Genomic DNA, 18,171 nt, shown 5'->3' with positions numbered 1-18,171 from the left:
TGATTGCTCTCCATGAAGCACAAGCCAGGACTATTAATAGTCACTGGGTGGTGGTGTTGCCGGACTCAACCATCGCTAAGGATATCAAATACTTTAATTAGAGCAATCTAGTATTAAATATGGCCAGCATGCCTTTTATCAGCACTGGCCATTTACAACACATTTTCTTCTGAATTCTTCTTCATCCAACTCAGCAAAGATGCCAAGGCTGTCCTACTCCCGCCATTCATTTGCTAATGAAATATGTTTTTCCCTAAATGGTCACTCACATCGCAATAACCTGACAGCTTCGTTCAATACATTTGGGTAATGAAATTCCTTGGTCTTCTATGATTTGAGAACCCTCCTGCTTCCTATTTCCACACTGGTTTTCTGGAGGTAGCTTACTACTGTATACCACATCTAATATTGAGATACAAGATGCACTCGTGACTCCATTGAAATGCAGGGAGATGCACTTACACTGAAAAAAAAATTCTCCAGCAGATTGAAAAAATCCAATCCAAAGCATCACTTTCCACTGATCTATTGTTGAGGGAAAGAGAATAAGACTATGTTCCTCAGAGGTTTTTCTCTCTCTCTCAATTCACTCCAAGGCCTCCTTTTGAAATTCATACATCTTGTACTGTATATTTTGTGTTGCTGCACATCCCTTCTGACCCTTAACATTTATTTCTTTTAAGTTCATGATTCAAATGCTGAAAGCTTTATTTATCCCATTCACAGTGCTTACAGTGCCTTCAGAAAGTATTCACACCCCTTGACTTTTTACACATGTTGTTGTTACGGCCTGAATTTAAAATGGATTACATTTAGATGTCGTGTCCCTGTTCTACACACAATAACCCATATTGTGGAATTATGTCGTTTTTTTATGTTTAGAAATGAATTAAAAATGAATAGCTGTATTCAACCCCTTTGTTATGGCAACACTAAATAAGTTCAGGAGTAAAAATGTGCTTAATAAGTCACATAATAAGTTGCATGGACTCACTCTGTGTGCAATAATAGTGTTTAACATTATTTTTTAATTACTACCTAATTGCTTTACCCCACACACACATACAATTATCTGTAAGGTCCCTCAGTCGAGCAGTGTATTTAAAGCACAGGTTCAACCACAAAGACCAGGTAGGCTTTCCAATGTTTTTTAAAGAAGGGCACCTATTGATAGATGGGTGAAGAAAACAGACATTGAATATCCCTTTCAGCATGGTGAAGTTATTCATTACACGTTGGATGTTGTGTCAATACACCCAGTCACTACAAAGATACAGGCTGTTTCCTTCTCTTGTTATTTTTATGTCTTTTTTTGTGTCTCTCTGCATTGTTGGGAAGGGCCCATAAATAAGCAATCTTACTGTTAGTCTACACCTGTTGTTTATGAAGCATGTGACAATTTGAAACCACTCATGGATTTCACCATGAGGCCAAAGGTGATTTTAAAACAATTACAGAGTTTAAATGCTGTGATAGGACATAACTGAGGATGGATCAACAACATTGTAGTTACTCCACAATACTTACATAAATGACAGAGTGAAAAGAAGGAAGCCTGTACAGAATAAAAATATCTCAAAACATGCATCCTGTTTGCAATAAGGCACTAAAGTAAAACTGAAAAAAATGTCTAGAATACAAAGCATTATGTTTGGGGCAAATCTAATACAACACATCACTGAGTACCACTCTTCATATTTTCAAGCATGGTGGTAGCTTCATCACGTTATGGTTATGCTTTTCATCTGCAAGGACTAGGGAGTTTTTTGTTGTTGATAAAAATGAACAGAATAGAGATAACTAAGCTAGGGCAAAATCATGGAGGAAAACTTTGTTCAGTCTGCTTTCCAACAGACACTGGGAGACAAATTCACCTTTCAGCAGGTCAATTACCTAAAACACAAGGCCAAATGTACGCTGGAGTTGCTTACCAAGATGACATTGAATGTTCCTGAGTGGCCTAGTTACAGATTTTACTTAAGTAGTCTTGACATTCTATGGCATGACATGACAATGAATGTATAGCAACCAACTTGATAGAGCTTGAATATTTTTTTTTACGAATAATGGCCAAATATTCTACAATCCAGGTGTGTAAAGCTCTTTAGACTTACCCATAAAGACTCACAGCTGTAGTCACTGCCAAAGGTAATTCTAACATGTATTGACTCAAGGGGTTGAATACTTATCTAATTAATATATATTAGTGTTTTATTTTCCATACTTTGACAGAGTATTTTGTGTAGATCGTTGACCAAAAAATGACAATTAAATCAATTTTAATTCCACTTTGTAACACAACAAAATGTGAAAAACGTAAAGGGGTGTGAATACTTTCTGAAGGCACTGTACTTGCCCCTTTCCCGTTTTAAGACTTGATGGTGGTTCAGTCAAAACTCCTGTACAGTAATATGCATGGAACCACTTTTTTTTTCGTACTCCATGTGAATCCAGAATCCATTTAGTCTAGTGAAATTACAGTAAGTGAAACTAAGCTATTCACTGGGGTGAAAGTTCATATTGAAAGATTACCTAATAGGGTTATCACGATATAGATTTTCCATCGCAACAAAGAAGGAAACACAAAGCAGATGGTCTTTAAAAACCTGCAGTATGCTAAACATAGAGTTATATAGCTTGTTAAAAAAACTAATGGGACTCTGGATGACAACAGAAGGCTGTGTGTTTGCAATATTACAACATTTATTTTCTAAAGAAATTAAGTCCCCAAGCTGTTTTGTTTCCTTGCCACGATACTTCTGAGTGTCGCAATACTGGTGTCGGGACAAATCTATTACAGGTTGAAACAGAAAGGTGTTCCAAGGTTTACATTCAGATTCATCTATAGCAGAGATATGAAAGTGGTTATTCAATCTCAAGAGCCTTTTAAGAAGTTCAATGTTGACGCTGAACCACATTCAGGAGCTAGAAGGTTACAGCCATGGACAGAATGACATTCTTGTTCTGTGGTTACAGCTACTCACAACTTCTAATGATACATGTGAACTCGTAGAACCCATTGTCAGTTAGAGGCATTCGGATACAATCTGACAGTGATGTATCTGAACCAAAGGTCTAGATTCTTAGAATATGGAACCTATTGTATAAGGGGGAAATGAAATTAATACTTTTTCACCTTTATTGTAGTAACTACTTGTCAGTTTGTTAATTAGATATAGTAAAGCAGGGTTCTAACCATTATAAACTAGCAGATTTAAAGACATTATAAACCAAGAAAGTATTGCATTTACTCTACTGTATATGCTTGGTTGATTGATTGACTGAATGATTCATTCATTCATTTTATTTCTGTGTCATTCAGCATTTGGTGCCCAGCCCATAAGAGCTTACAAGACACTAATCATTAAACACTTGTGCAAAAAAATTATAATGACATTCTACATTTTAAATGTATAGATCATAGTGTTAGAGCATACTGTTTGGTGACACAACCTTTGTCTCAAGCTGTATTCGTTTGTTTCATTGCAGATACAAGATGTCTTAGATTCAGTTAAAGCCACACTCTGTGAGATGTGCATACCACCAAACAGTGGGCCACCAACAAAAAACGTAAGCAATCGAGCAAATGCATCCCATGACATTTTCACATGGACTTGTGATTTCCATGATATATCAGTAGTGATATATCTGTAGTGATCAAGGAATGACTTCAATGTTTAAGCATTAGAGTCAAAATCCTGTCTAAGCTGAGCTATATGGAAATGTTTTAAGAAGGTCATACCAAGGATCATTTTCCTTTTTAATTAAATTTTTTAAATTTTAAGACCTCTTGAAGTATAAAAATATAAGACATTTAAATGTTTCCCCTTAAACCACTCGAGTGTTGCTTTAGCACTATGCTTAGGGTCATTGTCCTGCTGGAAGGTGAACCTCCGTCCCAGTCTCAAATCTCTGGAAGACTGAAACAGGTTTCCCTCAAGAATTTCCCTGTATTTAGCGCCATCCATCATTCCTTCAATTCTGACCAGTTTCCCAGTCCCTGCTGATGAAAAACATCCCCACAGCATGATGCTGCCACCACCATGCTTCACTGTGGGAATGGTGTTCTTGGAGAGATGAGAGGTGTTGGGTGTTGGGTTTGCGCCAGACATAGCGTTTTCCTTGATGGCCAAAAAGCTAAATTTTAGTCTCATCTGACCAGAGTACCTTCTTTCATATGTTTGGGGAGTCTGCCACATGCCTTTTGGCGAACACCAAACGTGTTTGCTTATTTTCTTCTTTAAGCAATGCCTTTTTTCTGGCCACTCTTCCGTAAAGCCCAGCTCTGTGGAGTGTACGGCTTAAAGTGGTCCTATGGACAGATACTCCAATCTCCACCGTGGAGCTTTGCAGCTCTTTCCGGGTTATCTTTGGTCTCTTTGTTGCCTCTCTGATTAATGGCCTCCTTGCCTGGTCCTTGAGTTTTGGTGGGCGGCCCTCTCTTGGCAGGTTTGTTGTGGTGCCATATTCTTTCCCCAAAAAATATAATGGATTTAATGGTGCTCTTTGGGGTGTTCAAAGTTTTGGATATTTTTTTATAACCCAACCCTGATCTGTACTTCTCCACAACTTTGTCCCTGACCTGTTTGGAGAGCTCCTTGGTCTTCATGGTGCCACTTGCTTGATGGTGTTGCAGACTCTGGGGCTTTTCAGAACCGGTACAGTTGGGCAAAAATGTATTTAGTCAGCCACCAATTGTGCAAGTTCTCCCACTTAAAAAGATGAGAGAGGCCTGTAATTTTCATCATAGGTACACTTCAAATATGACAGACAAAATGAGAAAGAAATCCTGAAAATCACATTGTAGGATTTTTTATGAATTTATTTGCAAATTATGGTGGAAAATAAGTATTTGGCAATAACAAAAGTTTATATCAATACTTTGTTATCCTCTCTAGGGTCGGCGGGACGAAATCGTCCCACCTACGTAACAGCCAGTGGAATCCTGTGGCGCGTTATTCAAATACCTTAGAAATGCTATTACTTCAATTTCTCAAACATATGACTATTTTACACCATTTTAAAGACAAGACTCTCGTTAATCTAACCACACTGTCCGATTTCAAAAAGGCTTTACAACGAAAGCAAAACATTAGATTATGTCAGCAGAGTACCCAGCCAGAAATAATCAGACACCCATTTTTCAAGCTAGCATATAATGTCACAAAAACCCAGAAGACAGCTAAATGCAGCACTAACCTTTGATCTTCATCAGATGACAACCCTAGGACATTATGTTATACAATACATGCATGTTTTGTTCAATCAAGTTCATATTTATATCAAAAACCAGCTTTTTACATTAGCATGTGACGTTCAGAACTAGCATACCCCCCGCAAACTTCCGGCGAATTTACTAACAATTTACTAAATTACTCACGATAAACGTTCACAAAAAGCATAACAATTATTTTAAGAATTATAGATACAGAACTCCTCTATGCACTCGATATGTCCGATTTTAAAATAGCTTTTCGGTGAAAGCACTATTTTGCAATATTCTAAGTAGATAGCCCGGCATCACAGGGCTAGCTATTTAGACACCCAGCAAGTTTAGCCTTCACCAAACTCCGATTTACTATTAGAAAAGTTTGATTACCTTTGGTGTTCTTCGTCAGAATGCACTCCCAGGACTTCTACTTCAATAACAAATGTTGGTTTGGTCCCAAATAATCCATAGTTATATCCAAACAGCGGCGTTTTGTTCGTGCGTTCAAGACACTATCCGAAAGGGTAAAGAAGGGTGACGAGCACGACGCATTTCGTGACAAAAAATGTCTAAATATTCCATTACCGTACTTCGAAGCATGTCAACCGCTGTTTAAAATCAATTTTTATGCCATTTTTCTCGTAAAAAAGCGATAATATTCCGACCGGGAATCTGCGTTTAGGTAAAAAGACGAAAGAAAATAAAGCACGGGGTCGACTCGTGCACGCGCCTAAGCCCATTGTCCTCTGATCGGCCACTTGCCAAAAGCGCAAATGTGTTTCAGCCTGGGGCTGCCTCGATATCATTCAGCTTTTTCCCGGGCTCTGAGAGCCTATGGGAGCCGTAGGAAGTGTCACGTTACAGCAACGATCCTCAGTCTTCAATAAACAGAGACAAGAAGAACAAGATCTTGTCAGAGAGGGCACTTCCTGTAAGGAATCTTCTCAGGTTTTTGCCTGCCATATGAGTTCTGTTACACTCACAGACACCATTCAAACAGTTTTAGAAACTTTAGGGTGTTTTCTATCCAAAGCCAATAATTATATGCATATTCTAGTTACTGGGCAGGAGTAGTAACCAGATTAAATCGGGTACATTTTTTATCCGGCCGTGTCAATACTGCCCCCTACCCCCAACAGGTTAAATACCCTTTGTTGGCAATGACACAGGTCAAACGTTTTCTGTAAGTCTTCATAAGGTTTTCACACACTGTTGCTGGTATTTTGGCCCATTCCTCCATGCAGATCTCCTCTAGAGCAGTGATGTTTTGGGGCTGTCGCTGGGCAACACGGACTTTCAACTCCCTCCAAAGATTTTCTATGGGGTTGAGATCTGGAGACTGGCTTGGCCACTCCAGGACCTTGAAATGCTTCTTACGAAGCCACTCCTTCGTTGCCCGGGCGGTGTGTTTGGGATCATTGTCATGCTGAAAGACCCAGCCACGTTTCATCTTCAATACCCTTGCTGATGGAAGGAGGTTTTCACTCAAAATCTCACGATACATGGCCCCATTCATTTTTTCCTTTACACGGATCAGTCGTCCTGGTCCCTTTGCAGAAAAACAGCCCCAAAGCATGATGTTTCCAGCCCCATGCTTCACAGTAGGTATGGTGTTCTTTGGATGCAACTCAGCATTCTTTGTCCTCCAAACACGACGAGTTGAGTTTTTACCAAAAAGTTATATTTTGGTTTCATCTGACCATATGACATTCTCCCAATCCTCTTCTGGATCATCCAAATGCTCTCTAGCAAACTTCAGACGGGCCTGGACATGTACTGGCTTAAGCAGGGGGACACGTCTGGCACTGCAGGATTTGAGTCCCTGGCGGCGTAGTGTGTTATTGATGGTAGGCTTTGTTACTTTGGTCCCAGCTCTCTGCAGGTCATTCACTAGGTCCCCCCGTGTGGTTCTGGGATTTTTGCTCACCGTTCTTGTGATCATTTTGACCCCACGGGGTGAGATCTTGCGTGGAGCCCCAGATCGAGGGAGATTATCAGTGGTCTTGTATGTCTTCCATTTCCTAATAATTGCTCCCACAGTTGATTTCTTCAAACCAAGCTGCTTACCTATTGCAGATTCAGTCTTCCCAGCCTGGTGCAGGTCTACAATTTTGTTTCTGGTGTCCTTTGACAGCTCTTTGGTCTTGGCCATAGTGGAGTTTGGAGTGTGACTGTTTGAGGTTGTGGACAGGTGTCTTTTATACTGATAACAAGTTCAAACAGTTGCCATTAATGCAGGTAACGAGTGGAGGACAGAGGAGCCTCTTAAAGAAGAAGTTACAGGTCTGTGAGAGCCAGAAATCTTGCTTGTTTGTAGGTGACCAAATACTTATTTTCCACCATAATTTGCAAATAAATTCATAAAAAATCCTACAATGTGATTTTCTGGATTTTCTTTTCTCATTTTGTCTGTCATAGTTGACGTGTACCTATGATGAAAATTACAGGCCTCACTCATCTTTTTAAGTGGGAGAACTTGCTCAATTGGTGGCTGACTAAATACTTTTTTGCCCCACTGTATATTTATACTGAGATCAAGTGAGAGATCATGTGACACTTAGATTTCACACAGGTGGACTTTATTTAACTAATTGTGTGACTTCTGAAGGTAATTTGTTGCACCAGATCTTTTTTAGGGGCTTCATAGCAAAGGGGTGAATACATATCCATTTTTAGGGAGTGAATACATATCCGTTAAAAAAAAAAAAATGTTAACAAGTCATTTTTTTCATTTCACTTCACCAATTTTGACTATTTTGTGTATGTCCATTACATGAAATCCAAATAAAAATATTTTTAAATTACAGGTTGTAATGCAACAAAATAGGGAAAACTCCAAGGGGAATGAACACTTTTGCAAGGCACTGTATTTTTAATCTTTGTCCTTACTGCTATTAGCCCATACAAACACATTGGATATGTCACGTCCTGACCAGTAAAAGGGGTTGTTTGTTATTGTAGTTTGGTCAGGGCGTGGCAGGGGGTGTTTGTTTTATGTGTTTCGGGGTTTTTTGGTTAATGTTCTATGTTAGTATGTTTCTATGTTCGTTCTAGTTTTTCTATTTCTATGTTTAGTTTATTGGGTTGACCTTCAATTGGAGGCAGCTGTTCCTCGTTGCCTCTAATTGAAGGTCCTATTTAGTAGGGGTGTTTTTTCATGGGGTTTTGTGGGTAGCTGTTCCATGTGTAGCTGTGTGCCTTACAGGACTGTTTCTCGTCGTTGTTTTGTTTAAGTGTTATTTTTGGTTTTCTTCATAATAAAGATGAGTATTCACATTCCCACTGCGCTTTGGTCCCATCCTTACGACGAACGTGACAGGATAACAGATTCACTACATGGATCAACAGATAGTCCCCCCCAAAAAATCTAAATGAAGTTTGTTCTGAAGTGTCTATCCTATATCTGATATAAGAAAGATCAGGAAACATATATTTTTTGTACATTAAACCCCTTATTTTTGCCACTAAACATTCTCCATTTATACTTCCATAACTTTTTTGGACTGGTTCCAGGTGACCTTCAGACAAGTCTTGTGAGGCCTGTGGGCGTCCTAAAACAAAACTACTGACATGGACGTGTTCGTGGGAGTCTCATCTTTCCATAATAGTTTATGCCAAAGCGCCCGGACACTACAGACGATTTTGTGAGAAGGCCGTCTCATGGTCTGACAAACAGCGCTCTAGCTCTGTTGCCTTTCACTGCAGATGTGGATGTGGTAAATACAGCAGGCAGATGTAGATGTGTTACATAGGCAGATGCGGTGGATTGAGAAAACCCAGATATCTCTAGCTTAAACATGATTTACATGATGATTTTAACCATACATAATTTGCTTGCAAGGTCTCCTATGACAACACATCCACACACACAGGAATCATATGTCATTTTTTTGTGTATGATAGCCTTCTTACAGTAAAGTACTAATTTATTTATAAGTTATTACTACAACTTAAGTACTGTCTTTCATGACATGAAATTACTGAAAATCTGACAGACTGTGGCTTTACCTTTCATTTAATATTTTTAGATTTTCAGCACAATCAATGTGCTAAAACAATAACAACAACGAAAAAAGGGTTAAAATATGGGATAACTGTGAATGTCATTTAGCTTTAGTCAGACTGACTACATGTAAACTGTTCATTGTTGTTATTGTTCATGGACTGTAATGCCTCTTTGATTGGCTGTGATAGTACAATCGTCTTTGACGACATGTTTAATCAGGATGTGTGTAGGAAGTGTTTGATCACATACATCTATTTCAATAATTTATTTTGGCATGAAGTTCCAAGCACATTTAAAACGATGTGGACTGGATGGAAAGGATTACAATCTTAGAAGATCTGTTCTAATATCAGGGAATACGGTCTTGGGAAGATGTGAAGGAACAGGGTGATATTTGCCTGGTTCATTTTTGCATTATTTCATGGCTCCTCTTTTCGCTTCATGTCATGCTATACATCTTGGATTTCACCTTATTGCTGGAACGTTGAAGCAGTCTGCTTATATCAGTTAGATTGAATGGAATGGAAGTGATATAGGCATCAGATACAGTTGATTTAGAATAACTTCCAGATAGTGTTGATTAGAATAACTTCCAGATAGTGTTGATTAGAATAACTTCCAGACACTGTTGGTTAGAATAACTTCCAGATACTGTTGGTTAGAATAACTTCCACATACGGTTGATTAGAATAACTTCCACATACGGTTGATTAGAATAACTACCAGACACTGTTGATTAGAATAACTTCCAGACACGGTTGATTAGAATAACTACCAGACACTGTTGATTAGAATAACTTCCAGACACGGTTGGTTAGAATAACTTCCAGACACGGTTGGTTAGAATAACTTCCAGACACTGTTGGTTAGAATAACTTCCAGATACTGTTGGTTAGAATAACTTCCAGATACTGTTGGTTAGAATAACTTCCATATACTGTTGATTAGAATAACTTCCACATACGGTTGATTAGAATAACTTCCACATACGGTTGATTAGAATAACTACCAGACACTGTTGATTAGAATAACTTCCAGACACGGTTGATTAGAATAACTTCCAGATACTGTTGATTAGAATAACTTCCAGATACGGTTGGTTAGAATAACTTCCAGATACTGTTGATTAGAATAACTTCCAGATACTGTACATTACAATAACTTCCAGATACGGTTGATTAGAATAACTTCAAGATACGATTGATTAGATTCACTTTGAGATACTGTTGATTAGAATAACTTCCAGATACTGTTGATTAGAATAACTTCCAGATACTGTTGATTAGAATAACTTCCAGATACTGTTGATTAGATTAACTTCGAGATACTGTTGATTAGAATAACTTCGAGATACTGTTGATTAGAATAACTTCCAGATACTGTTGTTTAGAATTTCTTCCAGATAGTGTTGATTAGAATTTCTTCCAGATGCTGATGATTAGAATAACTTCCAGATACGGTTGATTAGAATAACTTCCAGATACTGTTGATTAGAATAACTTCCAGATACTGTTGATTAGAATAACTTCCAGATACGGTTGGTTAGAATAACTTCCAGATACTGTTAATTAGAATACCTTCCAGATACAGTTGATTAGAATACCTTCCAGATACGGTTGATTAGAATACCTTCCAGATACTGTTGATTAGAATTTCTTCCAGATGGTGTTGATTAGAATTTCTTCCAGATGGTGTTGATTAGAATATCTTCCAGATACTGTTGATTAGAATATCTTCCAGATACTGTTGATTAGAATAACTTCCAGATACTGTTGATTAGAATAACTTCCAGATACTGTTGATTAGAATTTCTTCCAGATGGTGTTGATTAGAATTTCTTCCAGATGGTGTTGATTAGAATAACTTCCAGATACTGTTGATTAGAATAACTTCCAGCTACTGTTCATTGGAATAACTTCCAGATACGGTTGATTAGAATAACTTCCGGATGGTGTTGTTTAGAATTGCTTCCAGATAGTGTTGATTAGAATAACTTCCAGATACTGATACAGTTGACTAGAATAACTTCCAGATACTGTTGATTAGAATTACTTCCAGATACTGTTGATTAGAATAACTTCCAGATACGGTTGATTAGAATAACTTCCAGATACGGTTGATTAGAATACCTTCCAGATACTGTGGATTAGAATAACTTCCAGATTCTGTTGATTAGAATAACTTCCAGATACGGTTGATTAGAATACCTTCCAGATACTGTGGATTAGAATAACTTCCAGATTCTGTTGATTAGAATAACTTCCAGATACGGTTGATTGGAATAACTTCCAGATACGGTTGATAGGAATAACATCCAGATAGTGTTGATTAGAATAACTTCCAGAGAGTGTTGATTAGAATTTCTTCCAGATAGTGTTGTTTAGAATAACTTCCAGATAGTGTTGATTATAATTTTTTCCAGATTGTGTTGATTAGAATAACTTCCAGATACTGTTGTTTAGAAAAACTTCCAGAAACTGTTGATTAGAACAACTTCCAGATACTGTTGGTTAGAATAACATCCATATACTGTTAATTAGAATAACTTCCAGATACGGTTGATTAGAATAACTTCCAGATACAGTTGATTAGAATAACTTCCAGATACGGTTGATTAGAATAAATTCCAGATATTTTTGATTAGAATTTCTTCCAGATAGTGTTGATTAGAATAACTTCCAGATACTGTTGATTAGAATAACTTCCAGATACTGTTGATTAGAATAACTTCCAGATACGGTTGATAAGAATAACTTCCAGATAGGGTTGTGTCACGGCTGTCTGAATGATCAGACCAAAATGCAGCGTCTGTTTCCTTCCACATATTTATTAAACTGTGAAACTTAATGCAATACACAAAATAAACTGAAGGACAAAACAACAAAGCGTGACGCAGGAGGAACAAGCACTACTCACAAAATATTATCACCCACAAAAAACAAGTGGGACACACATCAACTAAATATGACCTCCAATTAGAGACAACAACAACTGGCTGCCTCTAATTGGAGGTCATGCCAAACAAAAACCAACCTAGAAATACAAAACTAGAAATTAAACATAGAAATACAAAAATGGACAAACACCACCTGTCATGCCCTTACCTACTCTACCATAGAAAATAACAACTTACTATGGTCAGGACGTGACAGGTTGATTAGAATAACATCCAGATAGTGTTGATTAGAATAACTTCGAGATACTGTTGATTAGAATAACTTCCAGATACTGTTGTTTAGAATTTCTTCCAGATAGTGTTGATTAGAATTTCTTCCAGATGCTGATGATTAGAATAACTTCCAGATACGGTTGATTAGAATAACTTCCAGATACTGTTGATTAGAATAACTTACAGATACTGTTGATTAGAATAACTTTGAGATACTGTTGATTAGAATAACTTCCAGATACTGTTGATTAGAATTTCTTCCAGATAGTGTTGATTAGAATTTCTTCCAGATGCTGATGATTAGAATAACTTCCAGATACGGTTGATTAGAATAACTTCCAGATACTGTTGATTAGAATAACTTCCAGATACTGTTGATTAGAATAACTTCCAGATACGGTTGGTTAGAATAACTTCCAGATACTGTTAATTAGAATACCTTCCAGATGGTGTTGATTAGAATTTCTTCCAGATGGTGTTGATTAGAATATCTTCCAGATACTGTTGATTAGAATATCTTCCAGATACTGTTGATTAGAATAACTTCCAGATACTGTTGATTAGAATAACTTCCAGATACTGTTGATTAGAATTTCTTCCAGATGGTGTTGATTAGAATTTCTTCCAGATGGTGTTGATTAGAATAACTTCCAGATACTGTTGATTAGAATAACTTCCAGCTACTGTTCATTGGAATAACTTCCAGATACGGTTGATTAGAATAACTTCCGGATGGTGTTGTTTAGAATTGCTTCCAGATAGTGTTGATTAGAATAACTTCCAGATACTGATACAGTTGACTAGAATAACTTCCAGATACTGTTGATTAGAATTACTTCCAGATACTGTTGATTAGAATAACTTCCAGATACGGTTGATTAGAATAACTTCCAGATATGGTTGATTAGAATACCTTCCAGATACTGTGGATTAGAATAACTTCCAGATTCTGTTGATTAGAATAACTTCCAGATACGGTTGATTAGAATACCTTCCAGATACTGTGGATTAGAATAACTTCCAGATTCTGTTGATTAGAATAACTTCCAGATACGGTTGATTGGAATAACTTCCAGATACGGTTGATAGGAATAACATCCAGATAGTGTTGATTAGAATAACTTCCAGAGAGTGTTGATTAGAATTTCTTCCAGATAGTGTTGTTTAGAATAACTTCCAGATAGTGTTGATTATAATTTTTTCCAGATTGTGTTGATTAGAATAACTTCCAGATACTGTTGTTTAGAAAAACTTCCAGAAACTGTTGATTAGAACAACTTCCAGATACTGTTGGTTAGAATAACATCCAGATACTGTTAATTAGAATAACTTCCAGATACGGTTGATTAGAATAACTTCCAGATACGGTTGATTAGAATAACTTCCAGATACGGTTGATTAGAATAAATTCCAGATATTTTTGATTAGAATTTCTTCCAGATAGTGTTGATTAGAATAACTTCCAGATACTGTTGATTAGAATAACTTCCAGATACTGTTGATTAGAATAACTTCCAGATAGGGTTGTGTCACGGCTGTCTGAATGATCAGACCAAAATGCAGCGTCTGTTTCCTTCCACATATTTATTAAACTGTGAAACTTAATGCAATACACAAAATAAACTGAAGGACAAAACAACAAAGCGTGACGCAGGAGGAACAAGCACTACTCACAAAATATTATCACCCACAAAAAACAAGTGGGACACACATCAACTAAATATGACCTCCAATTAGAGACAACAACAACTGGCTGCCTCTAATTGGAGGTCATGCCAAACAAAAACCAACCTAGAAATACAAAACTAGAAATTAAACATAGAAATACAAAAATGGACAAACACCACCTGTCATGCCCTTACCTACTCTACCATAGAAAATAACAACTTACTATGGTCAGGACGTGACAGGTTGATTAGAATAACATCCAGATAGTGTTGATTAGATTAACATCCAGATAGTGTTAATTAGAATAACTTCCAGATACTGTTGATTAGAATAACTTCCAGATACGGTTGGTTAGAATAACTTACAGATACTGTTAATTAGAATACCTTCCAGATACGGTTGATTAGAATACCTTCCAGATACGGTTGATTAGAATACCTTCCAGATACTGTTGATTAGAATTTCTTCCAGATGGTGTTGATTAGAATAACTTCCAGATACTGTTGATTAGAATAACTTCCAGCTACTGTTCATTGGAATAACTTCCAGATACGGTTGATTAGAATAACTTCCGGATACTGTTAATTAGAATACCTTCCAGATACGGTTGATTAGAATACCTTCCAGATACGGTTGATTAGAATACCTTCCAGATACTGTTGATTAGAATTTCTTCCAGATGGTGTTGATTAGAATTTCTTCCAGATGGTGTTGATTAGAATAACTTCCAGATACTGTTGATTAGAATAACTTCCAGATACTTTTGATTAGAATAACTTCCAGATGCTGTTGATTAGAATAACTTCCAGATACTGTTGATTAGAATTTCTTCCAGATGGTGTTGATTAGAATTTCTTCCAGATGGTGTTGATTAGAATAACTTCCAGATACTGTTGATTAGAATAACTTCCAGCTACTGTTCATTGGAATAACTTCCAGATAAGGTTGATTAGAATAACTTCCAGATACGGTTGATTAGAATACCTTCCAGATACTGTGGATTAGAATAACTTCCAGATTCTGTTGATTAGAATAACTTCCAGATACGGTTGATTAGAATACCTTACAGATACTGTGGATTAGAATAACTTCCAGATTCTGTTGATTAGAATAACTTCCAGATACGGTTGATTAGAATACCTTCCAGATACTGTGGATTAGAATAACTTCCAGATTCTGTTGATTAGAATAACTTCCAGATACGGTTGATTGGAATAACTTCCAGATACGGTTGATAAGAATAACATCCAGATAGTGTTGATTGGAATAACTTCCAGAGAGTGTTGATTAGAATAACTTCCAGATACTGATACAGTTGACTAGAATAACTTCCAGATACTGTTGATTAGAATTACTTCCAGATACTGTTGATTAGAATAACTTCCAGATACGGTTGATTAGAATAACTTCCAGATACGGTTGATTAGAATACCTTCCAGATACTGTTGATTAGAATAACTTCCAGATACTGTTGATTAGAATAACTTCCAGATACGGTTGATAAGAATAACTTCCAGATAGGGTTGTGTCACGGCTGTCTGAATGATCAGACCAAAATGCAGCGTCTGTTTCCTTCCACATATTTATTAAACTGTGAAACTTAATGCAATACAAAAAATAAACTGAAGGACAAAACAACAAAGCGTGACGCAGGAGGAACAAGCACTACTCACAAAATATTATCACCCACAAAAAACAAGTGGGACACACATCAACTAAATATGACCTCCAATTAGAGACAACAACAACTGGCTGCCTCTAATTGGAGGTCATGCCAAACAAAAACCAACCTAGAAATACAAAACTAGAAATTAAACATAGAAATACAAAAATGGACAAACACCACCTGTCATGCCCTTACCTACTCTACCATAGAAAATAACAACTTACTATGGTCAGGACGTGACAGGTTGATTAGAATAACATCCAGATAGTGTTGATTAGATTAACATCCAGATAGTGTTGATTAGAATAACTTCCAGATACTGTTGATTAGAATAACTTCCAGATACGGTTGGTTAGAATAACTTACAGATACTGTTAATTAGAATACCTTCCAGATACGGTTGATTAGAATATCTTCCAGATACTGTTGATTGGAATATCTTCCAGATACTGTTGATTAGAATATCTTCCAGATACTGTTGATTGGAATATCTTCCAGATACTGTTGATTAGAATAACTTCCAGATACTGTTGATTAGAATTTCTTCCAGATGGTGTTGGTTAGAATAACTTCCAGATACTGTTGATTAGAATAACTTCCAGCTACTGTTCATTGGAATAACTTCCAGATACGGTTGATTAGAATAACTTCCGGATGGTGTTGTTTAGAATTTCTTCCAGATAGTGTTGATTAGAATAACTTCCAGATACTGATACAGTTGACTAGAATAACTTCCAGATACTGTTGATTAGAATTACTTCCAGATACTGTTGATTAGAATAACTTCCAGATTCTGTTGATTAGAATAACTTCCAGATACGGTTGATTGGAATAACTTCCAGATACGGTTGATTAGAATAACATCCAGATAGTGTTGATTGGAATAACTTCCAAATTCTGTTGATTAGAATAACTTCCAGATACGGTTGATTGGAATAACTTCCAGATACGGTTGATAAGAATAACATCCAGACAGTGTTGATTTGAATAACTTCCAGATGGTGTTGTTTAGATTTTCTTCCAGATAGTGTTGATTAGAATTTCTTCCAGATACTGTTGATTAGAATAACTTCCAGATATGGTTGATTAGAATAACTTCCAGATACGGTTGATAAGAATAACATCCAGACAGTGTTGATTTGAATAACTTCCAGAGAGTGTTGATTAGAATTTCTTCCAGATAGTGTTGTTTAGAATAACTTCCAGATAGTGTTGATTAGAATTTTTTCCAGATTGTGTTGATTAGAATAATTCCAGATACTGTTGGTTAGAATAACTTCCAGATACTGTTAATTAGAATAACTTCCATATAAGGTTGATTAGAATAACTTCCAGATACGGTTGATTAGAATACCTTCCAGATACAGTTGATTAGAATAAATTCCAGATATTTTTGATTAGAATTTCTTCCAGATAGTGTTGATTAGAATAACTTCCAGATACGGTTGATTAGAATAACTTCCAGATACGGTTGATTAGAATAACTTCCAGATGGTGTTGTTTAGAATTTCTTTCAGATAGTGTTGATTAGAATAACTTCCAGATACTGATATGGTTGACTAGAATAACTTCCAGATACTGTTGATTAGAATAACTTCCAGATACTGTTGATTAGAATATCTTCCAGATACTGTTGATTAGAATAACTTCCAGATACTGTTGATTAGAATAACTTCCAGATACTGTTGATTAGAATTTCTTCCAGATGGTGTTGATTAGAATTTCTTCCAGATGGTGTTGATTAGAATAACTTCCAGATACTGTTGATTAGAATAACTTCCAGCTACTGTTCATTGGAATAACTTCCAGATACGGTTGATTAGAATAACTTCCGGATGGTGTTGTTTAGAATTGCTTCCAGATAGTGTTGATTAGAATAACTTCCAGATACTGATACAGTTGACTAGAATAACTTCCAGATACTGTTGATTAGAATTACTTCCAGATACTGTTGATTAGAATAACTTCCAGATACGGTTGATTAGAATAACTTCCAGATACGGTTGATTAGAATACCTTCCAGATACTGTGGATTAGAATAACTTCCAGATTCTGTTGATTAGAATAACTTCCAGATTCTGTTGATTAGAATACCTTCCAGATACTGTGGATTAGAATAACTTCCAGATTCTGTTGATTAGAATAACTTCCAGATACGGTTGATTGGAATAACTTCCAGATACGGTTGATAGGAATAACATCCAGATAGTGTTGATTAGAATAACTTCCAGAGAGTGTTGATTAGAATTTCTTCCAGATAGTGTTGTTTAGAATAACTTCCAGATAGTGTTGATTAGAATTTTTTCCAGATTGTGTTGATTAGAATAACTTCCAGATACTGTTGTTTAGAAAAACTTCCAGAAACTGTTGATTAGAACAACTTCCAGATACTGTTGGTTAGAATAACATCCAGATACTGTTAATTAGAATAACTTCCAGATACGGTTGATTAG

General features: G+C 36.5%; 1 protein-coding gene across 1 annotated transcript in view; it reads left to right on the top strand.

Annotated features, from left to right (window-relative positions):
* Positions 1 to 18,171, top strand: part of cdh22 (cadherin 22) — a 159,324-nt gene that overhangs the window by 2,260 nt on the left and 138,893 nt on the right. The window lies entirely within an intron of this gene.

This window comes from Salmo salar, chromosome 22, assembly GCF_965601325.2.
Source record: "Salmo salar chromosome 22, fSalSal1, whole genome shotgun sequence".
NCBI classification, from domain to species: domain Eukaryota; kingdom Metazoa; phylum Chordata; class Actinopteri; order Salmoniformes; family Salmonidae; genus Salmo; species Salmo salar.
The sequence above is the reverse complement of the archived record's forward strand: the minus strand, read 5'-3'. Positions and strand labels throughout refer to the sequence as shown.